The 25,800-nt window shown below is 46.9% G+C and overlaps 1 long non-coding RNA gene across 4 annotated transcripts in view; it reads left to right on the top strand.

Annotated features, from left to right (window-relative positions):
• The first annotated feature begins 18,672 nt into the window (after positions 1-18,672).
• The window catches only part of LOC144116057 (uncharacterized), a 31,511-nt gene continuing 24,383 nt past the window's right edge, over positions 18,673-25,800 (top strand). For 2 of the 4 annotated variants that reach the window (XR_013311701.1, XR_013311702.1), the window contains exon 1: positions 18,673-18,950. This is a non-coding gene — a long non-coding RNA (uncharacterized LOC144116057). Of the gene's footprint in view, positions 18,951-19,533; positions 20,098-25,130; positions 25,234-25,800 lie in introns of those variants that run through there. The other 2 variants (XR_013311703.1, XR_013311704.1) reach the window with 2 other exon arrangements.

Genomic DNA, 25,800 nt, shown 5'->3' on the forward strand with positions numbered 1-25,800 from the left:
GTCCTATTAATGTCCAGACGGGAAATACATAAACTTTGGATTTGAGCACATAAATAAAACGCTGCCTGAATCATATACCTCTCTTGCACACAGCAATTGCCATCACAATGCTTGCCCCGCTGTCTGCACAGAAGTTCATGCTAACCTGTAAACTGCCAGGCACCCTGACTTTTAACCAGCTCACGCACTTTCTGGCTGCCAAATCACTTCTCTTCCTAGTGTAAAAATCACTGTGTCGGGGCTCGGCGACTCACATCCTGGCTTAGATTGCTCATTGCACAAAAGGAATTCAGCTCCATAAATATAGAACAACAGAACCGCTTGCATATATTATAACCTCATAGATGCCTACCCGCAGCCCACAATGATAGGTTAGCACTTTTTATACAGAGTACACCGCAGAAGAAAACAAAAATGGAATTCTTCGGTTTCAGGCATGCGCAGCGGGCAAGAACAGAACTAGGCGCTGGTGCAAAGCGGGGAATCTGCTAATGCAAGCATCAGCAGCCATTTGATTCAATCCGAGGAGTAAAGGAATGGGTTCAAATTAAATGCGGTATTTGCCTTGACATGTCAACGTTTCCATTCATACTACAGGACTCTCAGAAACAGGGCAACGTCGGTATTCGGAGAACCAACCACCATGCAACAATGCTTAGTACATTTCAAAGAACTGAAATAAGCCCTGTTATTGTAGATTTGAATGTGTGCACAAATGGTACTGTCGTTACCGCTCAAATGTGAATAAATAAGTGGGCCCGGAAGCCTAGCCGATCACTGAGGAAGGTGCAAATATGCACCTATATGTCAGCAAATCAATTTTTGTTAGTGTAAAATGTAAGGAGGATTAAGGAAATCTGGGAAGCGTTCTACACTGCCGACAGACAGCTGATTGTGCTCCCCATCGCCGTCACCCAGCAGACAAGTAATCATGTCCTTAGAAAGCAGACACAGGCAAATGAAGGTAGCAGGGTGCATGTCCATCCATGACATCTTCCTTTCAAGAGGTGGCCAATATAATATACTTCGCGACATAACTGCCACTGCCCAGGCCCCGCTCCCCAGTTCAGTCTACGGACGGCCATCTTGCCCTGGTAGAAGCAAGACGTCACTGACCTCGTAGAAAAAGCAGCCAATAGCTGTTGTCCGGTCGCCCGCCGGACCCGCTCAACCGCTCGAAAGTTGAAGACCAACTTTCCATCCGTTCGCCGGACGAGGCGGATCCGCTCGCTCGCTCGCCAAGCGGGCCTGCAGAAGCCGCTTAAAAACAATCGTACGAGGGCCCTTATGTAAAAATAATGTAATATATCTAAAACGGCTGCAAAGCTAGCATAGTTCTTCATAAAGGCAACAAGAAAACTGATAATAAATTGTCAGGTTTGGGATACACTGGTACCCGTCCTCGTCCCCCGCGCCAGCGGTGATCGTGACTTACACGTGCGCGCTGGCCACCAGGAATATGGAGAGAAAGCACTCTTGCGACTCTCCTCTTTCCCCAACCTTTTCGTGACATTACGGCAGCGTGCTGCCTACTTCGAAAAGGGTTGCGTGCCTGACCATGTGAGCAACGTTTCGCTCCTCGGGAGGCAATGCCCCAGCGGATAAAAGGAGGAACTCGCGGCGGGGAACGCTTTCACTTGTTGCTAGCTGGCGTTATTGTTGCTCTAGCAATAAATGCGTTTTTGTCAGCCAGTGTGTCGTTCCATTGCTCCTTCAGAGCAAGGCCCGCAGTGGTCTTCGTGCGCTCGGGAGCGTACGCGATCACGGGGTGGGGTCCGGCGGTTTTGAACTGTGTGAGCCGCGGCTAAGTGGGGAGAAAATATTTATCTCCTCAATTAAAATCCCACATCTCCGACTCTTTAGCAAAGTTACGAGCATGATCACCCAAGCTAGGGTAAGGGATACTCCGATGCCGGACGGGACGAGATGAAGGGAGCAAGTCTCCCGGCCACTTCCTCTCCCCGCTGGCGTAGAGCGGAGCCTCGGGCGACACGTCCGCTCCTAGCCGAAGAGCCTCATGCTCTCTGCCGCCCGCAGCAAGCCGTCTCTCGCGCTGCGACGCCCGCACCCTCGCTTGTTAGTTAAGTTATAACCAGGCTGAGTCACTTGGCGCGCCACGCATCGTGGCGAAGCCGTGGGAGGGCGCACCACGGGAAAGCTAACCAAAAGGTGAAGCTACGGGGCAGGTTTCCACATCCCCCCAACCTTAAATAGACCCTCGCGCCTTAAAGTACACACTATGGTGAAGTCTCCTTGTCTTCATGCACTTGAGGCAGGTCTTGCAGCGGATGTCACGCCGACAGCATCCACGCAGACTTCCGGTGTGTTCCGAAGGCGGCGTGAAGGCCTCCGCTGAGACGACTCGCAAGGCCTGTGGACTCCGTGTCCACAGGCCCGCGGAGAGAAGGCCGGTTGAAAACTGCATGTCAGGATTCTGCAGTAGTCGCCAGAACAGCAGCCGGAGGTGACTGCTCCCTGGTCTCGCCACGGCTGCAACGGATTGATGCGGCGAACAGGATACAGGTCATTCCATCGCAGCAGGTGGCAGCGAGACGATGTGCACCGGACAGCAAGCCTGGGTGGCTCCACCGGATCTGCGAAATTGCCGAAACGCTATCGGCGTGCCTTTGACGTAGGTCAGTGGAGGGGAAATGGCGTCCGGAAGGGCCTCGTGGCACAATGCATAACACGCTAGCAAAACGTGTCGGGCGGCTGTGCAAACGCAAAGTAGGAGAGAACAAAGCTCTTTCTTGAGTTGAACGAGACTGATCAGTTCATGCGGGGATACAAAAACTAGTGGGCAGCAAAGTGCGCCCCTCCCAACATCACGGTCCGGTGGCCCTGTCTCTTCTGACGTGGTCCGAGGAGCTCCGAAAAGAATTAGGCCTGACTACCACTCAGACAACGACTGTCAACAAAACAAAGACCCGGCAAGGGTTACGTGCTTGCAGCCTCGAGGAGACATCAGCTCTGTGGGGTGGTCCTACCCCGCTCACTGCACGAATCAGCTTCTCAGCGGTCGGCGCCCACCGTATCGGACGGTGTCAGAGAGCCGGGTGCCGAGCTGCAATACCAGCGAGCTCGTAGCGGCACCCGTTGCCCCAGGCCACCCGGCTCCCGGAGCCGTGACTCCCAGAGTCCAAAGAGAGGAAGTAAAGAAAAAAATATACAGAAAACTCGGACCACCCACGTCGCTTCCGTACTCACTCGCATCGGGCTGGGCAACTCCGTGGGCACTAGGCCTCATGCTCCCGCGATGCGGTCTTCGTGGTTCTCGTGCTGAAGATAGTCCAAAGAAAAGCGTGCCGGGCATGTGGAGAACTTCAAGATATGGGGTTTTAATTAGGAGATACATAGTTTCTCACCGCTTAACAGCGGCTCACACAGTTCAAAACCGCCGGATCCCACCAGTTGTGCTCCTTTTACCCCTTTCTCTTCTTTGATGTCAGCCCGAAGGGGAAAGGTAGAAGTAGTTGGATGCCGACGTCTTGAGGTTCTAAACTTGCTCAGTCACATTACTCGTGGAACTTCAGGAAGTAAACTGTTTAATCACAAATAAAACAGTTAAGACAGAACGGAAGGTACAACAAGGAGAACAACTATATATATAGTGATTGATCCGCAGAGTGGCCAGACGAAATCAACCCCCGGTCCCACCAAAACGTCTTCTTTTAATCCCTAATTCCCCGCCCTCAGTGGGGACACCAACAAATTAGGTCAAAACACAAGCACGCATCCAATCAAGGACCGGGGAAATGAAAACACATCCAATAAAACACATGGAAAAGGAAAACACATTGAAAAAGAGACAGAGGAGAGTAAAACACGCCCAATCAAAGATTGGGGAGAGGGGACAGGTCATTGTCACGAATACTAACAATTCCCCTCTCGGAACACTCCATCCTGCCCCGCGGGGCGGCATGTTTATTCGCTTAAAGAGCATGCGAGGACCGCACATATTGTCGAAAGCCGTCTCCGAGGGGCCACTTAAGGCGCCACCGCTCCCCAATTATTCGTGATGCCCCCACGTGCACAGGAAGTGCCTGGCAGTCATATGGAGCTGATAAGCGCTCACAGTGAACATGAGGAACGCGTCTCCAAAATTGCCTCCTAGCCACACACTGAACGACCGCCGCCGGGCCATGGCCTTGGGCAGCGTCGCCGCGGTAGGCATGAAAGGCGTCGCGCGTCTCCGTTGCTGCTTCTCGGAGCGGGGCTGCGAACAATGGGGCCCGGCCAAGCTGGGTCGCCTGCGCACCCCGAACTCCCCTCCGTCGCCGTACGCTTGACTCATTAGTTCCATGTGGAGTCAAACGGAAATGGATCACAGCGTACGCACTCTTGTACACACACAGGCGGCGTTCCGTACGTGATTACTTGGGGCTCCGGATGTGCCCAAGCCAGCCGCGTACGACACCTCCCTACCAAGTGCGCTGGATAACATCTTGGAATGAAGCACACACAGAAAACCGAACAGACCAAAGTGCCGCGGGCCCGGAGCCGAAGAAGCACCCCCTGCCGCTGCCGAAACATATGCGTTGCCAAAGCCTCAGGTTACACCTCCATAAATGACATAACTCCAAGCCCCGGATTCCCCCTTGCCTCTAGTTGGCAGCTACGAGTCGCGACATTGCATCGGCATTGGCGTTTTGCTCCCCCTTTTTGTGCTCGACACGGATATCGAATCTCTGCAGAGCGAGTGCCCAGCGTGTTAGCTTGGCGCTGTGCGGACTACACAGAGTCAAATATTTGAGCGGGTTATGGTCCGTTATGACCCGAATTTGTGCGCCACACAACCAGACTTCAAGTCGCCCTAATGCCCAAATGATGGCATAAGCCTCCTTCTCGATAGTCGCCCAGCGGGTTTGAGCCGGGCTTAGCTTTTTGCTCAGAAAAGCGATAGGCGGCTCGCGGCCCTCGTCATCGCACTGGGCAGGGCAGGCACCCACCACGTAGTCCGAAGCATCGGTTGCAAGCACCAACTCCCGACTTGGGTCAGGCGCATGAAGTGAGGATGCGCTCTTCAAGCAAGCTTTCACCTCATCAAAAGCTTTCTGCGCCTCGTCATCCAATGGGAGCCGCTGCGGTGTCCGCCTGTTAGCTAAGCTCGTCAGTGGGAGCACGACGCGGGAATATTCGGGGACATATTGTCGGTAATAGTTAGCTAAGCCCAGAAAGGTTCTGAGCTCCTTCTTTGTTTGGGGCCTCGGCATCTCGTCTATTGCATTGACCTTTCCTGGATTAGCGCTGTGCTTCCGCGAGCCAACCACATGGCCCAAAAATTCGACTTCTCGTCTCGCGAAATGACATTTGCCTGCGTTCACGGTGAACCCGGCGGCTGAGATCGAAGCGAGCACCGCCCGAACGTGCCTCAAATGCTCCTCCCAGGTGTCTGAATAAATCGCGAGGTCATCTATGCAGGCGCATGCGTACTCGCGGTGCGGTGCTAGTACCTGGTTTATGACCCTCTGAAATGTCGAACTGGCATTCCGAAGGCCGAAGGGCATGACCTTCCATGCGTACTGCCCCACCGGAGTGACGAATGCCGTGAGGGCCTGTGCCTGCTCGTCAAGGGATATTTGTCAATAGCCTCTCAGCATGTCTATTAGGCTGATGAAGTTGGCCTTCGCTACTCGGAACAGCAGCTCGGACGGTAGGCTCATCGGGAAGGCGTCCTGCTCGGTTATCGCATTCAACTTCCGATAATCGCAGCACAGGCGCAGCCCCCCATCCTTTTTAGCGACGCAAACCACTGGGTGAGCATGAGGACTCTCAGCGGGATATATTAGTCCCCACTCCAGGAGCTTATCTACTTGCTTCTCCACTTCCTTCCGATACGCAATCGGGACCTTGTACGCATGGCCAGCCCGTGGCTGAGCACCCTCCTTTAGCACGATTTTGTGCGCTCCTAGCGTGCATTTGCCGGGCCTACTGCTGAAAACCTGGCCATTCTCCTCGATCAGTGCCTCTAGTTCTCGGCGCTGCGCTTCGTTCAAATGTTCGAGAGCACCCGGCGGGAGCGCGTCGCCTGGCACTGAGCGCACGGGGAATGTGGGCACGTCGCCGAACTCCGCGTCGCCCTCGAATATCACCCCCACTACATTCAGCCGTGCGTGGTATGCTCTGAGCTTGTTTGCGTGGACAGTCCGAAATGCGCCATTGTCGAGTTTGATCAGATAACTGTACGGGCGCGTCTTCCGCATTACCGTCACAGGCCCCGTCCACTTGGACATCAACTTTCCCTCGCCATCCTTTTCAAGCAACAACGCCTGCTGCCCATCTGTAAAATGTTTATCGACAGCGCGCAAGTTGTATTGTCCCGTGTACCTGCGTTGCTCTACCGTGCTGTTGTTACTAGCCTTTTCGTTTGCCTCGGCCAGCTTCTCGCGCAAAGCTGACAGGTATTCTGCCGCCGGCGTTGCCAAAGAATCTGGTACCGCCCAGTCTCCCGTCTAAGTTTTTTGGAGAATGGATAGCGGTCCGGTCGGTATTCTGTCATACATTAACTCAAACGGCGACTGCCCGGTCATCTCATTAGGGGCCTCTCTGTAAGCCCAGAGCAAGAATGGCACAAGCCTATCCCAGTCACGTCCGTGCTCCTAAATATTCTGGAATAGCATGGATTTGAATGTTCCATTCCAGCGCTCGACCAGACCGTTGCATTGAGGGTGGTCCGGCGTGGAGAACCTCGGAGAGGCGCCCAATTTCCTGAGAAGCTCTTGTGTAAGCTTTGCGGTAAAAATTGTGCCCTGGTCACAGCACACTGTTTCAGGGACTCCCAGGCGCGCGAATATTTGCAAACGAGCGTCACACGTGGCCTTAGCGGTCAGCGCTTTTAAACACACGGCTTCGGGCCAACGCGTGTTCATGTCCACTACACAAAGTGCATAGCGGTGCCCTCGAGCTGACGGTGGTTCTATCGGTCCTATGCAGTCGATGTTCACCACTTGGAATCTTGGAATGCGGTCTCTGGTCTAGCGATCGGCACTCGATCTGCTGTGCGTGCACGCGACTTCACCTGACATGAGTGGCATGAGCGGCATTACTGCTTCACGTCGCTAGTGACCCCGGGCCAGAAGAATGAAGCCTTTATCCGCTGAAGCGTTTTCCGCTCGCCGAGATGACCTGCCCACACTGTGTCGTGCACCATTTTTAACAGGACTTGTCGGGCTAGTTGGTTGATCATAATGCAAAAAAGACGAACTGCGCAACAAGAACACGGACGAAAGGGAGGCAGACACACACTGTGTGTCTGCCTCCCTTTCGTCCGTGTTCTTGTTGCGCAGTTCGTCTTTTTTGCATTACCATTTTTAACACCTCTGCGTGTCGTTCGGCTGGGAGGACAAGCTGAGTACACGGACGCCCAGCAACAGGCTCCTGGTGGAACAAAAGCTCGTCCCGGACCGTCATGCCGTGTGTTCTCTCTCTAGCCTGAGCCCACGCTTCCTGGAGTGATTCGTCTCCAATCTGCGCCTCGCGAAACCGTTGCCGCGTCGTCTCTGCCACCGCGGTTTCCCCTTCGCTGCAATCTCCTGCTACCGCGCCCGCTAGAACCTCGTCAACCCGCTTCTCCCTCTCTTCGATTTCTTCGTCAGAAACCTCGGCTTCTCCCTGTTCTTGCGTATGGGCACGATCGCTCAGAAGCTGCTCATAGTCTTCGGGATTTATTAACGCGCTTATCCCAGTTATAAGCTCGCCTGTGACTGCACACAGTATGCCGCGCTCTGACGGGTCAAATGATGCTCGCGGTGCTCCCTGAGTTGTTACTAGGGGAACGTACGCCAGCTCCGCGACAACGTGCTTTCCGAAAGCCCCATTGAGTTTTATTGTTGCCCCCGCGCATTCATATCGCGGCACGAGCGACCTGCGGATGACCGTGATGTCGGCCCCTGAGTCAATGCGCGCACTTATAGCGTTCCCACTACTCAACAACTTCACCTCTCCGGCGCTGACCTTCTCCTCCGCGGGCTGCCTTTCTACTGATCCGTGCACTGTCTCCCTGTCATGCAAGGGGGCCGTTATTCGGGCCGTTATTCGGGTCTGCGCGTCCGCCCCCCATGTCTGGCTTTTCCGCGGTTTGCCTTTTCGGGCAAAATCTTGCGATGTGCCCATGCCCGTTGCAATGGAAACACTGTCCATGTCCCCGGGGCCGCGTGTTGTTTGGTCGGGACTGGGTTCCGTCGCGCTGCGTTACCTCGACTGCCTCGTTCGTCGCCATCGCCGCGCTCACTGCTTTCCCGACCTTATATCTTCGGCTCTCGTCGTGGTTTTCTGCCAGCGTGACAATCTCACTAGGTTTTAGGCACCCTGGCTTATCATTTAGAGCAACGTGCGCTCTCGCCTCTGCACTGAGAGCCTCCCTTAGTTGGTCCGCGACAGCTAGCAGTTCGAACTCCTCTAACAAAGTTACCTGACAGCGGTTTAAATAGTATTCCACACTCTAAAAAAGAGTGTAATTTTAGTCTTTTTGGGGGGTAAACCACTTGTCGCTAAGCTAACACCTTTAGGAGGGTATTGTTACGCTATTTGCTACAAACTAAAGTTTTAGCCCCCGACAAACAGTATAAACGTTACACTCTCTAGCGTAAAGTTGAACCTTGAAACGCAGTGCAAGTTTACGCTGCCAAAGACTATAGTTGCACCTTTTCGGGAAGACATGTTTTAGACTACGACAGTGTAAACGTTATACTCTTTATAGTGTAAAGTTACACCTTGAAAGGCAGTGCAAGCTTACGCTGCCGAAGACTATAGTTGCACCTTTTCAGGAAGACTATGTCTTAGTCTTCGACAGTGTAAACGTTACCCTCTCTAGTGTAAAGTTACACCTTGAAAGGCAGTGTAAGTTTATGCTGCCCAAGACTATAGTTACATCTTTTCAGAAAGACTATGTTTTAGTCCACGACAAACAGTATAAACGTTACACTCTCTCTAGTGTAAAGTTACGTCTTGAAAGGCAGTGTAAGTTTATGCTGCCCAAGATTATAGTTACACCTTTTCAGGAAGACTATATTTTAGTCTAAATGGGCTAACTCTTACTCCCACAGCAGCGTAAATTTATGCCATGAATACCAGTGCAATGTTGGGCTGTCTAGGAGTATTGATACATTTTTGAGAACGAGTATGTTTTATTCCAGACAGCCTAACTTACTTCCACAGCAGCATAAAGCTATGCTGCTATGGGTTAATATTTCTCTTCAGAATGCAATGGCTGACCTTCTGATCATGCAGAGTAGTGGTGCAATGTGTACACAAGAAGCAGGCATGTATAATGTGTAGTAGTTGCGTGTTTTGGTTTAGGCACAGTGCAATAACAGAACAAGATTTTTTCACAACTGAAAAGAAAACATACCACGTATGGCCTTTATTTTAAATAAGGTTACAGCCAAACTGCTCACAAGTCCACCTATTTCTTATCCTGGAGGACCAGGCAGCGTGAGAGACCTGGGCAGCAGATAAAAATACACACGCACTTAATAAACTTAGACAACACATAAAGAGGTATAGAAGGATGAGAGATTTTGTAGTACAGTAACTTAAATGAACTGAAGTTTTTCAGTTACAAAATTCATGAAACAATCTGTGCTCAAGTGTTTACATGAAAAAAGAAAGAAATCAATCGGCGCAAAAAAATTTAGTTCTCACAATTCCTTGTTTCCAGAAAAAGTAAGACAGATAGGTCCATGTGCCACAACATTGTGCCAAATTAAGGTTCCATCACAAAATGGCATCAACCGCTATAAGCAGGGGAAAACCATTTCATGCTCTGAGGCTACTAGATGTGTGCACCAAAAACTTAACTAGGGCTATACAATGTAGCAATGGCACTGAATCGAGAAGAGAATATTCCGATGCCTCTATATACCATAACCTCCTTGCAATAGCTACATAGAATTTAATTTAATCTTTTAAGATGACAGCTAAATGGGGGCTTCTGCATTGCAAATACAATAATTGTGCATGAGCATGTGTGCCATGAAAACACAAAAGTGACATGAGTTCCATCAGAGCATGCTACAGTCAGAAACAACTCAAGAACAAAGCAGCAGATGCCTCTCCAAAAAGGCCCTTCAACCAATGGCACTGACCGCTTCTGATGTCACGGTTAGTCTGATTTAAGCCCTGGTTTATCCCGCTTCATCTGCCGCCCCATGGCGATGTCACACTAGCAGGTCTAAGGCGATTAACCAGAACACTGTGAAAATTGATCGATGCCATTGGTTGGAGCGCATTCTTTAACAAGCATTTTCTGCCTCGTTCTCAGTTTATATCCAACTAGAGGCTGCAAAAAAGGAGGTAGTGACGAGCCAGATCACGATAAATCAGCATCAAATGGCAATCAGCAGCCTTCTTTTTGTGTGCTTTCCACACTAAAGAACATCTGCATATGGCTGGGCCGCCATTAGCAGTGAAATGACTGCACAAGGTTTTTTACCCAACCTTAGTGCCACCACGTAGCTAGTTTACTTTGACGTTTCAGTGCTGTGTTACTTCAGTTTTGTACACCACACAAAAAATCAGCATTATGATGAATTTTTTGTAGTGCACTTTCTTGCTCAGTGAGCCCACACTTGGAACTCCACCTCAACGAGGGTTAAGGCCTTCAGTTTATAATGCCTGCACTGACCTACTGTCCAATGTTAGTACAAAGCACGTGGGCCTAAGCTATATGCAGTCGGGGGGGGGGTAGCTTTAGCAAATGTGACAAGGTGGGTGCACTCAATGAGGGTAGGCTATACAGAGCTACTGCTCTCTTTATATTTTTTGTAACTTTGACTGCAATATTTTTTATTCTCTGGCACTTGCAGTCAGTCGCACTTGTCACTCACAACCAAGGTACTATGTGTCTCCTTACAGTGATGACTTCAGGGTAACAGTGCGAAAGCTTTGGTTAACCAGAAACACAGGGCTTTTTGGGGAAAAAATTTATGACTGATATTATGACTGAGCAGAAATAAAATTCAAAAGCAAATAACAACGTCAAGAGATAGGAGCACTGTGAGAACATTGCTTACAATCAGGAAAGCTAAGTGTGAAAGAAGTCACAGTTCACCCAAAACATCATCCCTCGACTTTGTGAATGATGGGTCATTCCAAGCAAAACATACCAGAGTTGAGCAACCATATCGGATTTGTTCAAAACAATTAATGTAAAATTTTTGCATTGTGTGAAATCTAAGCCAGATGCCAAAAAAAAATTTGAGCAGTTTGAACAATTAGAAAACATGTGAAACCGGCATCGCTCTATGATCGACCGAAAATCCAGATTTTTAGAAGTTACACGAAAAATGTTTTAATAAGATTTGCAAAGATTCTGGCTTTTGATATGATTCAGATCTTGTATTTTTGACCGTATAATTATTTTTTTTTATTTAAATAAAATGTAAAAATTCTACTATGACTCTTATAAAAATATCAACTCCTTTTTGGAAATTAAGAAAAAGCCATCTTGCTTCCCTAGACGTCTATTACCCATAAAAAATGTTACAGCTCATGCAGCTGAATGAGTGGAAGTGAAATAAAATGCTGAATTTGCTGAAAAGTGCGTTTGGGACCATAAAAATTCATTCATTTCACTCTGAGGTGGTCAAAACAGAAATACTACCAGCGATGGCAAGTTTAGTAGAACAATTTATTGCATTTCATTTCTGAAGTTTTAATCGAGGTGATTTTTGTTTAAAGCGAGAATAAAATTTTTGAAGTAAAGCTCGTCCGCCGCGAGCTGCGTCGTCTCTTTGCGCCTCTTCAACACAAAGCACAGCACAGCGCTCAAAACATTGTGTACACGAACTGATAATTGTGGGAAAAGATTTTCTTTGTGCTGCTGGGGTGGCACTTGCACCAGTGAGATTGTTATTCAGTTTGTTCATGCCACACTAAGTCACTGTTGTCAGAGACATGACAGTCATGACAGGCAATGCTGCGGATGTAGTGTGTTCGCAAAACCATTTTACTCCACCACATATCATCTGTTCTTCTCAAAGCCTCGCTGAGTGTTTGAATAAAAACAAAGCGGTATAAAATGAACTGGTATCACTGAAAACCGCGCTGAAAGCAGTGGGGCGCTTAGTTTTCAGTACTTCTGGATGTAATTTTCACTGAGTGAAGACTACTTTTTAGGCACAGATGGTGTATATGCGATTCGCCCTATGAGATGCATATCATATCAGCACATGTCATTTTTACTTCTCGAAGTCTCGATGAGCCGCAGGACAAAAATGTGGCAAGAGGTAAAACGAAGGGCAGGAGGCAATAACTCACGGTAATTGAGATTTAATGCACAAAATATGCATGGGGTCACTGTGCTTGTATGGTGAACTGCATTTTGAGCACGGACTTGACATTTGCAAAAAGGCGTGCTAGCTTTGGGAGCGTTTCCTGCTATGCAAGAAAAAGAGTATACAGAATTCAAGGAGGAGGCGACTGCATGCCGGTGCCGTGGTCGCAGTATGTTTGAACACTCGAGAGCAAGGCAGCTCCACTCGATCGGACCGTGCCAGCGCCAGCGTGTCTCGCGTTACCAGAAGCCATGGTGAGGACTTCGTACCGTCACGTGCGCTCCGGGGCACATGCTTTTCATGATTTTATTCGGACATCAAAGTGACTGGTGTTACAAAAGTGTCACGTGGTCATTCCTTCCATGTGGCTCAAGCGAGACAGCACACTGAAAGCCATAGTTTTGCAGCTCTTGGCTGCCTTATGCCATAGCGGGTTCGTTTGAACTTCAAAAGCGAAAACAAACTCGCATATTGCATACCACCCGCCGAATGTCATGCGATACCTGCCTACGCTCCAGCCCTAAACATGCACTACAGTGAGTGAGAGTAAACTGAAGTGGTTATGTGGCCATAAATGTGTCATGACAGGTGCAGTGTTACTCGATGAAGCGTTAAAAGATTCAATATTCATAAACTGTGAAGGACAGAACACAAACATTTTTTAGTCTCTATGCGCAAAATATTAGTTCACACTGCTATGAGTTCATATCCTCCATCAGAGCACTGTATTACGGGGTACATTACAGTACCGCAAAAATTACAGGGAATAAGTAACTGGTACTGCTACAGCGAACTTTCAATCAGCAGTTACAAGCTGGGAATGCAAGACCATGCTCTAATGCTTATTCTGTTGACATAGCAACAACAGAAACAATAAATGTTCAGTCACTCTGACCAAAGGGAAGGACTGCTGGGCTATGTAGTCCAATGAGCATTTCACGGCATCTTCTACAAGAAACAGGCAAGCAGAAGGCTTCACATACAAACATCTGAACATTGCTCATTTCAAAAGCAAAGTGTTGAATGTGTTAATGACATCTTATATGTTCATAAATCTATAGGAAGGTTCCAAATGATGCACTCACTGGAGAAATCCCAGCTTTCGCAGCTTTTCAAAGCGCAAAAAGGGCAGGGCCTGGACCAGTGGTGGCAGTGGCACTGCTTTTAGGGCAAGCAGCAAAACCAGTTGCTGGCAACCTGCATTAAATATGAACACGATGATGTACGTCATCCTCTGAAAAATGCATACCATCTTTTTATCACCATAAATATGTAACAATTTAATGCAAACAAGCCTGCTCATATAAATTTACTGCACAGAAGAACTGTCTAGGAAGCCACAGCATTTTATTTCACAGGCAGCAATGTAACAGTCAGAATGACATAATTATAGTGAACTAGAATATACTACAGTGGCTCGCCTGGGAGGGCGCATCTACCTTTCCGGCAGACCGTTACGCTCTGGAAAGCCACCAGAAGCGCTGCTGCTCTCTTTCATACTACAGCGCGGCAGCTGAACCTACTAGGCACCACAGAGCGCAGATAGGCAATAGTCTTTAATGAATGCTTTCACCTGTTTGAAATGCGTTCTAACAGTGTACTTCATATCCTGGGCCCCATTAAAAGAGAGTAGAAGATAGAGCCTGGATGCCAAGAACACTGCGAGAAAGTTGAAGCTGGGGTTGCAGCATTTAATGCCGCAGCGCGCTTGTATTTTTTTACGAAAAGCATAAGCCACGCTAGCACCCACAGTCGTGAAGATGCACAGCTTAAATTTTGCCAGTGTTAAACACTGCTTAGTGCACTTTTAATAAATCAGAATTCAGCCCTTTCTTTATTTCCTTGATTTCTTGGGCATACCACGTGTAGAGCACTGCATTTAAAATGAACTGCATAAGAAAAATTATGGTATTATCAGACATCTGATTCAACAATCAAGCGAAAGCAGTTGGATTTACCCTCGATGATTACTTCGATGCTTTTACTCTAAGGAATGTTTTTACTACATGCTGAGGCATCATACACAACAAATAATTGCCGCTGGGGGAGGAGTGATGCTAGCACTGCTTTAGCAGCAAAAGGTGCTAAATTTAACTAATGCCCCACATTTGGAAAGACAGACTGTCTGCATCATCAGGCATAAAATTTAACATGCAGAGTGTTCAGAAGTTAGCTTTACAGACTTCTAAAAATATATATGCACTCAGTGCTGAGTGGTGCGTGCATGTATTGTGTGATGTCCGTGCACGTTAAAGAATCCAAGGTGGTTGAAATTTCCAGAGCCTTCCACTACGGTGTCCCTCATAGCCCGAGTCACTTTGGAACGTCAAGCCCCATGAAGCATAAACCATAAGGTTCAAATAAAAGAAAAATGTTTCCGCTAGTAAAACTAACCATACAAAACAAAGAACAAACTTTTAACTTCACAAAAAACCTGGCTGATTACAAGTGTACATGATGCCAAATAAGCATGAGAGGCAGTACTCACGCTTTCTCGGTTCCAGGTTATGGCAGCGAGTACGGTCGATGCTTAATCAGTGCGCTGTAAGGGTCATATATATGTAAAACTTTAGATACACATGTTATCACCTTTGACAGCTGGGTGATTCCATGAGAGAACAAACTGCCTAATAATTTCGTTTTTAATTTTCTCAATTATTTTACTTATTATGCGCACATTATTCAGTAGGCCAGCTGTGAATTTTGTGTTGTGAAAATCCTAATATTTAAGGAAAAAAAAATTATAAACGATATCAAGGCAGAGGCAGCATTTTCACGCAGTGCTCAATTTCGCTAATTTGCCATGACGTAAGTATCTAGATATGAAAGCATGATATGTATAATTATCGTGCTAAATGTGCAGGTGAGAAGAAATATGTGGGCTTATTTCCACCATTTTGAGGAAGTTGTCGCTTGCTGGAAAAAATTTCGAAAACGACACAAGTCTGAAACGACGTTATTTTCATTTTTTCTCTACAAATACATAACACGTATATTTCAAATTTGCACAATTAATAACCATTGAGGTGCTAAAAAAGTACACCAGCTTTCATTATTACAGAAAATTGGGAAGTTCAAGAAGTATTGCCTAAAATCTGGAATTTTTTAATACAGCAGTGTTTTTCAGAAATCAAAGGAAAAAAGGCCCCATCTCAAATTTTTCTTAAAACTCATGAAACAAGCCTCTAGAAGGAAAAAAAGTGTATGAAAGAACGTGTTGCATTATTTTATTTCCAACAATGTTATCCAAGATCAAAATTGTAGTTTTTTGAGCATCGCCAAGAGTGCCTAAATGAGGAGGTGGAAGCAGCAAACGCTCTTCGCTACTCTAAAGTTTCCCCATATCCCAAGACGTACCTTTTCCATCAAGAGATAGCGTCCGGAATACTTTTTGTGGATTGACACAGATCTGTAACATGAACAGAATTCAGTAGCACTGCTATCGCTGAGTGCAGGTAAACAAAAGTTCTCAATGTAATTTTCTGACTGCACAGTGCCCCTATAAGGTTGTCTTTCATTTAAAAAAAGACAACTAAACAATAGAAATGAACGCGGAAGTAAACAGCATCATTTCAAAGTCAATGTTTTCTTAAAACAAACAACCCAATATGTGCTTGCCAGAGGTGCTTTACAAAACCACACTCTGTACCATAGCTTTTACCATAGGCATTTTGGAGGCTCTGTGATAAGCAAAAGCTTAAAGAAAGTTGTACATAAGTTGAACGAATGCCTACTGCAGCATAGCTATCACCAATCTAGGATACACCAGCATAACCAATCCAAATAAATTAACAGCGACTAAAAAAGAAACCAAATTGTATTTTTAAATCAAACGCGAATTAGAAAAGAAAATTAGCCACAATATACCTGCAGTCAAACGACAAAGCGAGGGCCTGGGGACACACACAGCTTCATAGGTGCACTGTGCAGCAATAGAATTACATACAAAACTTTTCTTTAGATGCATTCCTATGGGCCACACACTCCAAGTTGTTACCTGCACCGGGCCATAACGGCACTACCGAATCCTTCTTACATCACAGATCAGTGTCTGTCCTCAAGAAGTATTAGGTATGCTCTCTCTTGATAGAAAAGGTCTCAGTGTTGGGATCTGGAGAAAATTTAGAGCAGCGGAGGGCGTGTTTGCAGCTTCCGTCCCCTTATTTAGGCGCTCCTGCTGGCGCTAAAAAAATTACAAGTTTGAGCTAGGATAACATTTTTTTCACCTCCTTCTCAAGACTTGTTTCCAGAGTTTTAAGAAAAATTGGGGATGCAGTTTTTTGTAGAAAACATTCTTGAAAACACTACTATGTTCAGAAATGCTAAATTTAGGGCAATATTTCTTGCACTTCCCTATATTATATAACAACCCCAGTAGCACAAGGTGGCGGGCCCATGCGGGTCCGACATGGGCAATGAGGGCTGGTGGCTGCCCGCAATAAACTTACATGGTTCCCTCGTGGGCGCAGTGCTGGCAAAAAAGGTTTGGGCTGCCCATTTTATGCCTGAGTGGGCCCCTCGTCAGCTACGCATGGGCTTAAAAAGAGCGGCCAGCCCACCTGGGTCCCACCACAGATACATGCGGGCAACAGTGCGGGCTCTATCATGGCGAAGCGTGCGCAGCCCCTCTTGGGGCTGCCTGTGCAGCGCCTTGAGGGAGCCACGGTGGATTTGTGTGGGCAGAGAGATAGTATTCCCGCCTTCGGCCTACATGGGTCCTGTGTGGAAAATACAGGGGCTAAACTTTGTGCTGCACAGCGGCGAAGTGTTGTAGGCATGCAGTTTGGGCTGTCTGAGCAACGCCTACGTTGGTCCCGCATGGGCTAGGCGTGGACACGTTTGTCATTTCCGCATCTTCCCCGCCTTTATCCTAACCAGGGTATGAAAGGGCTAAGCATGGGCTGCATGCAGTTCGTGCGCATAAAATATGGGGTTACATGATGGTGAAGTGCGGGCAAATCCAACAGAGGCGGCCCCTGCAGCGCCCTCAAGGATCCAAGGAGGCTAGCTGTGTGTGGGCAAACATACAATATTCCCACCTACAGCCTACAAAGGCACTGCGTAGAAAATACGTGGGTGGCGCATGGGCATATATCAGCCATTCCCACACCTTCCTCGCCTACATATCTGGTAGAAAAGGGCTATGTGTGGACTATGCAGAGGCAAAATGTGTGTGCGTGAACCTGGGCTATACGACGGTGAATTGCGGGCAACCGCGATGGGGGCTTGCCGTGCATCACTCTGACGACACTGTGTGTGGAAACAGGAGTATATTTCAGCCTGTAGCCTTCGTAAGTCCTGCGTCGATTATTCTGGAGTTTGCAGTGCAGAAACATCACGCGTAATGTTACTGATCTTTCCCGGCGACACCTATGGACATGTAGTTCCACTTACATTAGCCCGGCTGCATATCCTACATTACATGTAAAAGGGCTGCATGGGTACCACAGCGGTGGAGCATGGGCGCATGGGCGAAGTGCGGGCATATATATATATATATATATATATATATATATATATATATATATATATATATATATATATATATATATATATATATATATATATATATATCCTCTGTATATGGGCTGTAACTCAGCACGTTGACGAAGCCAGGCGAATGTGGGCAAATAGCATGCATTCCCGCGTTCAAGCTAAATATATTCTGCATAAAATATGCAATTAAGCATGTAATTTAAGCTATATGCGCTTCAAAATCGCAAAGCATAATGGTAGACGAATTCCAGCTGCCAGCAATAACTGAGGCGGTCCCGTCTTCCGACCTGGTACAAATGGTTCTTGTCAGTTTTGTTGGGGGTCATTTAATAATTAGAATTTTTTATGGTCCCTTGATGCTCGATTTATTGAGATTTTGTAGTAATACACATTTTGTTGAAATCTACAATAAAGCCTTCGAGATTAACTTTTTTTTTGAAGTTGAGTAAAGCAGACTTGTTCTGCAGATCATATCTTTGTAGCATAAGGCGAAATGTGGTTTACGAGAAACTTGTTGCTGTGCTAAAAAATATGCAGTGAAACCTCGTTAATCCGGTCGGCAAAAGACCAGAAAGAAAAGAGAAAAGCTAAGAAAACAATTTTTAAAGTTGTTCTGCAAGGAGCAGAAACATTGTCGCCTGCTTTTGACATAAAAACTGCACGGAAATGATGCACAGAGGCGCGGAGCGCCTTAGTCTAACTGCAATTTTGTAACAGTTCGCAGTATATATTTACCATGACGCTAATAGCCACGCTAATAGCCACGCGCCAGCGCCTAGCGTGCTTCCCAACGCCGTTCAAATCCAGCGCGCTGCTGCCAGGTCACGTGGCAGGACCCAGCACACCCTTCTCCCCTCCTCTCCCTCGGTGCATTCCGGAGTGATATCCGGCCGCCGGCTAGGCCTTACGCCGCGCCGTGCCGTGGTCCGTGCTGCTGCTGTTCGTGTGCTGTTTGTGTCTGATTTCAAAGTCGTTCCTTCAAACTTCCGTTTGGATTTCCTGCTTATCGTAGCTTGCGCCGCGTGCCAGCAATGCAGCCGTTCGCGTACTTTGTGAAAAGTGACCACGCCGAGAAGCATGGAGCCGTTTCATATTGACAACACGTTCGGCTTCAACCGTAGCCGCCGCGAAGCAAGAGAAGAAAGCGGTTACTGGAATGCGTAGAGTCTTCGTTTCCAGGTGAGACCCATAGTGTAGCGCAAGAGTGCGTGCAATTTGCGACCGCGAAAATAAACGAGCGAGCGCAAAGGCGAGAAGAAGCGGAAGGGACGAGGCTTTGTCAGCTCTGTCCTGTTCGTTTCCCATCGGCATTGCCCGTGAGTCACTGGTTGTTTCCGCGGCAGCTAGTGCATTCCACATCGAATCATCAAACTGCTGGTCCGTCAGTGTTCGCAGTGTATGCGTTGCGACGCGAGCGCCGAGGTGTATGCATAGATGCGTTTGCTGAATGGCAGGCACGCGTAGGAGTCCTAATTGTAAATGTGGCAATTGTATACCGCCCAACAAGGCGCGTGACTATGTTTTGGGCTTTCGTTAAGGTGGTTGCCCGACTTCCTGTTCATTATTCGACGTGGGACATGATCGTGCACTGCCTGCACGCGTGTTTTTGACGCCAGTATCGGCCCGTTGCGGACTGCCGATAGCGTGCGCCGCTCGGTCTGTTTAGCGTTCTGTTATTCGCTACGCGTATGAGCGTCTTTATAGTAATCTGATGTGGCGTCTTAAGGTTAGAACACACCTCTACGAGCCGATTACACCAGTTGTCAAGCTCAGAGTGGGAGGGGTGTGACGCGTCAAGGCATGCAAGCAACTGCGTGAATTGAAGCGACGCGTCACTGCGATACCACAACAGGTAGCTGCCTGCTCAATCACTTTTGTAACATTGGTAACGTTGCCTGCAGCTGTAAAGTTCTTTTAGTTGCTGGCGGCCGTGAACAAAAATCATTGCTAAATGATGACGAAGAAGTAGCCCTAGAAAAAGAGCGCTTTGTAGCCCTTTCAAATTAAGTGGTTTTGAATAACCTAAGTAGTACAGAGCTTATCATAAAAACTAGTGTGAGCAAGTGGCCTTATGTATTTGAAGTTTGGCTGTTTAAATATTTTCTTGTGGTTGTGTGAAATGCCAGCAATACAAATAATTATCACGAAGTGCCAGGCATTGTGGGTGCAAAATACACAGCTGGAAATTATGATGTTATGCAGATGAAGTGCCTTCTCTCTAGTAGTGAAGAAGTCTGAAAAGAGCTTCATCGGAGAAGATGTCTCCACCGTTCAGATTTGGGGCTGTTCTTGTCTGTGCCTGTTCAGCGTACATTGCAGAGCACAAGTATGTGTCGAGTTTTCTCAGACCTGTTTTGTTTCACCTCTGCATTGAGATCAGTGTGTTGGAATGTCTGTTTTGGACCAGAACGTTGATGGCATGTATTGGCATTCCCCTATTCAAAATAACGTAAGTGTCTCATCTCAATAGGTCATCTTTAGATAGTGCCCGTTTCATGCTCACAAGGAAGCAGTGCTTAAATAAAGGGGGGTCTCTGCTGGCCTCGGAACCCTTACAAAACAAGCGAGGAATCTGAGACTCCCTGTACTAGAATGTAGGGAGCGTATGAATCCGAAGCAAGCAACCAATTTTCTTTTTCTTGTTAGTGGTTTTTGGAACATTTCTCCTGTCATTTTTAAAATTTCGTGGTGATTTTTAGCAAGAATCATTAACATATTTTCTTACAGCCAAGACGCAAAAAATGCAACGTTGACAGCACAATACACAGGGTGCAAGAAAAAGGGAAACCCGCACCCTCATACCACGATTGAGTCCACAGCTGGCCGCTCAGCTCCAAGGCTACACAGCAACAACGAGCACACTGGCATAGCCTCAGCTCAGCCGCTTTCTCTCTCTTCCTCTCTAGTTCCCTCCTCACCTGTTCTCGAGTCACTAGAAACCCCCTTCATTCAATGCAGCCAGGCTTTAAAATATGCCAATATGAAGTAATGGGCTACAGGGCAGCATTCTAAGGTGATATTACAGCATGAGAACAATGCTTTTATTCTTTTTTCCTCTAGTATCCATCTCCCATGGCACTCCTCATAGACAATCATAGTAGAAGGATAACCATGTCAAGCTTCTGCAGTAATGCCGGTGTCACATGGCACTCCTCAGAGACTGGTCCAGCAAATACGTCTTATTTTACTTGGTGAAAAGAATATGAATGGTGTTATATAGTGCAGCTATGAATGCACCTCAAAGATGAAACATTAATTGGACTTGACAGCTTCTCTTCTGTGGCCTCTCACAGTATAACGAAAGTAGAAGCAGCGCTAATTTTTACACAAACCACACAGAAAGAACAGACAGGATAGTGCCCGTCCTGTCTGTACTTTCTGTGTTGTTTATGTAAAAATTAGCGCTGTTTTTACTTTTGTTACACAATGTTACACCAACTAATCCAGCAAGAGGTACTGTTAAATGAACTTTTCACTGTAGTTGCAATATGTTTACTGCCTCTAGATCTGAGTGGAAAATAAGCACTGTGTACTGCAAACTACTTCAAGGTCTGTTGAATTATAGCCTGTGCACAAAAAAGCTAAAAGTGCTAAATGAAAAAGGTGAATGTTCACCATAAATTGTTACCTCTGTGGTTATCTTGGTCAGTTTTGATTTTTTTGCCATTTCACTTGCTTGGTGATGACACTGTGCAAGTTCAGTAAATATACTTGCTCTGTTACACTTACAGGAAATTAGGAGCTTGTAGTGACCTGTTTGACTCAGCCTTTCGGCATGCTACCTGATATCATAGTTCAACAAAGCTTGAAAGAAACTGCATATACTATAGACACCAGATGTTTGCTTGCGTCTTTTTTCAAATGCCTTAGACGTTAATGTGCAGGCGCGGACAGAAGTAAACGGAGCGCACCGCACAAGAACTGCTTTTCAGCGCCGCCTACAAAAACCACACGTAAGCTCAAAATCGCGACACGCATATGCAGGCCGCCTGCCGGCGCAACCCTCTCATTGCTCCGCTCGCCTCGCATTCGGCCGTAGTCAGCGTCACGCTGATGATGATTATGGTCGGATGGTTGTGCCCTTAGTAGCGAGCGGGCATTTCGGAGCGCACAGACCACTGCCTTGATGCCACAAATCCCGCGGGGGCGACGCTATCATTATGTCGTTTCATCTGTGGGAGCTCTAGGCGCGTTTCCATCGCAAATAGCGCACGTCCTTCAAACTTTAGTTGCCTCTGGGATTCATTTCCATCTCGCTATAGACCAAATAAACTCATAAACACTCGATCCACCACCGCAGTTTCGGGTTCTTTTAATACAGTTACCGTTCATTTTCGGCTTGCACCTACGAGGAACCGACGGAGCGGCAAAGCATGCGCCCTGTGTGCCTGTGCTGCACCACAGTGCTCCTGCACTGGAACCTCGCCTAGAAGGTCAGCTTAAAATGAGATGAAACCGCCGCTCTTGGCGCTTTTTGCAGCGCGATCCAGCGTCTCAAGGATAGTGACTGCTTCCAAATGTGCTGGATGCAGCTGTTGGGTTTCTACACCTATATTCTCAAACAGACCAATGTCTATATGTAACCGATAGCAGTGAAGTAATACAGCTCGCACAGAAGAGTTTGGATCGCTTGCCTGGTTCTGTCGTGGCTCATATTCTGATTAGTGGGCGATCACGGGCTCTTATATGCCGAATTTCGCACGCGGGGCACGCAACAGTGACGCACTGCTGCCGCGGCATTCGTGTGGGTGAGACAGCGGGTGCTTGTAGTCATCCTAAGATCCGAAGGTGCATGTAAAGTGATTACCGTGAGCTCTGCTCCGCGCATGACAGCGCGATACGCAGCGCACTGTCTCAGTGGTGATAAGAGCAGGATCCAGTATAGGGGCAGTTTTTTTCGGGGGAGACAGGCAGGGTGCATGCACTAGTGCTGCGTCAGCGCCTGGTAGGGACAATGCGAATCATCAGTGACAACTGTAAAAAATTAACACAAAACTGCGGCAGTATGCCGAGTGTTTCGAGCACGTTTGCTTGCGAGTGAGACGCAGAAGAGTCTCAGCGGCAGCAAAAGTTCGAAACATGCGGGTTGTTTGCGGCGCAAACACGCCTCCAGCTGTTCAAACGAAGCGGCTTAATGGTAGAGCCGTCCCCGCGCAATTTGCCTTATCAAGACAGCGGTCTTTGTTTTCCGAAATGTTGGCTAGCTACACAGAGCACGACCATCCGATCATGATCATCATCAGCACGACACAGACGCCGGACGAATGCGAGGCAAGCGGAGCATTGAGAGGGTCACGCCGGAAGCGGGCCTGCACATGCACGTGGCGATTTCGAGCTTTCGTCTGGTTTGGCTAGGCGGCGCTGACACGCAGTTCTTGTGCGGCGCACTCCGTTTACTTCTGTCCGCACCTGTACATGGACCACCCCGTGATATTTGCTCTATGACTGGTAAATAATTTATAATTGTCTTTCTCCTTGTTGTTTCAGTATTATCAACCGAACGATGGCTGCGACGTGTAGTTGGTTTTCAGGTCATGTCAAAAGCAAGAAAACTGGTAATATAACTGCTGCTATGGCATTTGTTGTCATTCCAGCTTTTGAAACAGGCCGTTTTAGGTGTTTTAGTGAATTAAAACTCCATATCAACATTTATATTGTAGCCTTTTCCATGCCTCAGCAGACCTAAAGGCCAACTAGGCATCGCAGCCATCATTCGGCTGATCTAGCCTAAACAACGTCAGAGGAGGGAATGGAATTATAAATTATGTAATGGTAGGCAAATACCACTTGGGGATTCATGTATTCTAATGTCTAATGCAGCGTTTAAAAAATATGTGGCCAAAGTTACGTTTTTATAGTCCTTGAAACTTATTTTTTAGGTGTCTGTTTCACTGTTCTCAATTTGCAGAGGTAGCAGTGTTCAGTACTGCTTACCTTCTTTTTGTTGTTCTATTTTCATTCATTGGTTGGGCCCTGTTTTTCCTGTGTTGTGTTCTGTGATCGCATAGTGCATCCCTTCTTTTTTGTTTGTGCACCACTTCTGTTCAGTGTTTTTTTTGTGGCAGGCCTCATGACAGCTGGCAGCTTTCCTTTCATTTTTGCCTTCTCCTCTGACGGTGCTCATGGTACTAGACAAAATATAGTTTACTGAAAAGCTGAATTCTAAACTGTACAGCATCATTAAGGTGCCCTCTTCCTTTTTAGCACATGCCAATAATGGTGATGCCTACTGTTTCCGAGAATCTTACACTGACACAAATTTGTTTCACAAGTGCAGGGCATGCTTTGCTCTAGTGTGGAGTTTGTGCATTTGCAGTGTACAGTTTGTACATGGTCTCTTAGTTGATGACTGACACAGTGGCCTCATTGGCTGACTTTTATATTATTATGAAGGTTAGAATTTGTTTTTCTCATTGCTTATGAGCTTTACAGGAGCTTATGATGTCTTCAACAGTCATGTCTTTTTTATTGCTTTAGTTAGGATACTGAGGCTCAAATGAGCGAGCATCTGAGGCCAAAATACCAGTATAACTTCGTGCCGTTTGTCAGCTTCCTTTATGATGTGCATAACTGTTCAAGTAGGAAATAATTTCAGGTCTTAGTGGTCCTTCATTTGCTTTTGCTTTTCAGCCTTTATGCCAGATGTCAGATTTTGGAGGATAGTTTGTCACATCATTCATCACTAAAGTAGGTAGCACAATGTACCAGCAGTGACAATTGGTCATTAAAACTAAGGACCCCACCCTCCCTTTATGAGGACGCCAAAGCTGAGATCTGATGGCAACTTTGATGAGTATTGACACCTGAAGTTGTCTTGTTACAAGCATAATGTTACGGACAACTTTGAAATTTCCTTATGCTATTGGGTTCAAATCATGTTTTTGCTTGCTATCAAACTCGCTCAACGGCACTTTCATTGTGAAAATTAGTATAACACTTGGAAAAGGCAGCCAGGTCCTTCATTGAATGTGAGTGGTGCACACTGGAATTCTGCTCCTGCAGCAAATCATGTGGGTCATATTGGAGGTTGTGTTAAAAAGTAATGAAGCATAGATATGAAAATGGTGATACACAGTTATTACCATTTCGTGGCCCTGGACCAATTTCTGTCTTTTAATGGCACTGTACTAAAAAGAAACTGAAGTGCACTGGAGCAGCTGGAAACCTTTTGTGTGAAGAAAAGGCATACTGACTGTGCTCATGACAATTTGATGATTGTGCAAAATTTCAAAATGACCATTTTACTAGTTCTTTATGAACATGTACTCTCTAATGTCGCATAAGGTGTAATGACAGAACTTGTCTCTAGTTTTTCTTGGCACTTCAGTTTTGTTTCTATTTATATTTTGTATTTCTTAGCATGAACACCACAGACCATGCACTCCTGTATTACTTTGTATAAGGAAACAGTGGCAAGTCAAGTGTCTCTGCGTGTGGGCCCCTCGTTGAACACTATTCTAAGGTACTAAGTTTTTTGCCTTGGACTATATCAACAGCTCATGCGCTTCTAGCTGAAAAAATAATGTTTCGTTAAATTTTGACTACAAGAACTTTGCTAACTAGGCAGCATGTTGAGGACAAGTTAGATTTACTACAGGTCAGCCGGCATTAGTGCCTTGCTTGACAACGGCATGGGCAAGAACTGCAATTAGAAAATTGCTCTTACCAGTCACTGCGAAGCCGCCGCGGTGGCTGAGTGGTTATGGCAGTCGGGTGCTGGCCTGAAAGACGCGAATTCAATCCCGGCCGCGGCGGTCAAATTTCCATGAAGGCGAAATTCTTGAGGCCCGTGTACTGTGCGGTGTCAGAGCACTCTAAAGAACCCCAGGTGGTCGAAACTTCTGGATCTCTTCATTACGGTGCCTCTCATAGCCTGAGTCGCTTTAGGACGTTAAACCCATATAAACCAAACCAGTCACTGCTTGTTGATTTAAACACTGGCAGTGCTCCTACTATTTTTATATTCAGTATTTGCTACCACACATACTAATCTGCGATTTTCAAGGATGAAGTCAATTTTTTTCAATAA

This window comes from Amblyomma americanum, chromosome 1 (assembly GCF_052857255.1).
Source record: "Amblyomma americanum isolate KBUSLIRL-KWMA chromosome 1, ASM5285725v1, whole genome shotgun sequence".
NCBI classification, from domain to species: domain Eukaryota; kingdom Metazoa; phylum Arthropoda; class Arachnida; order Ixodida; family Ixodidae; genus Amblyomma; species Amblyomma americanum.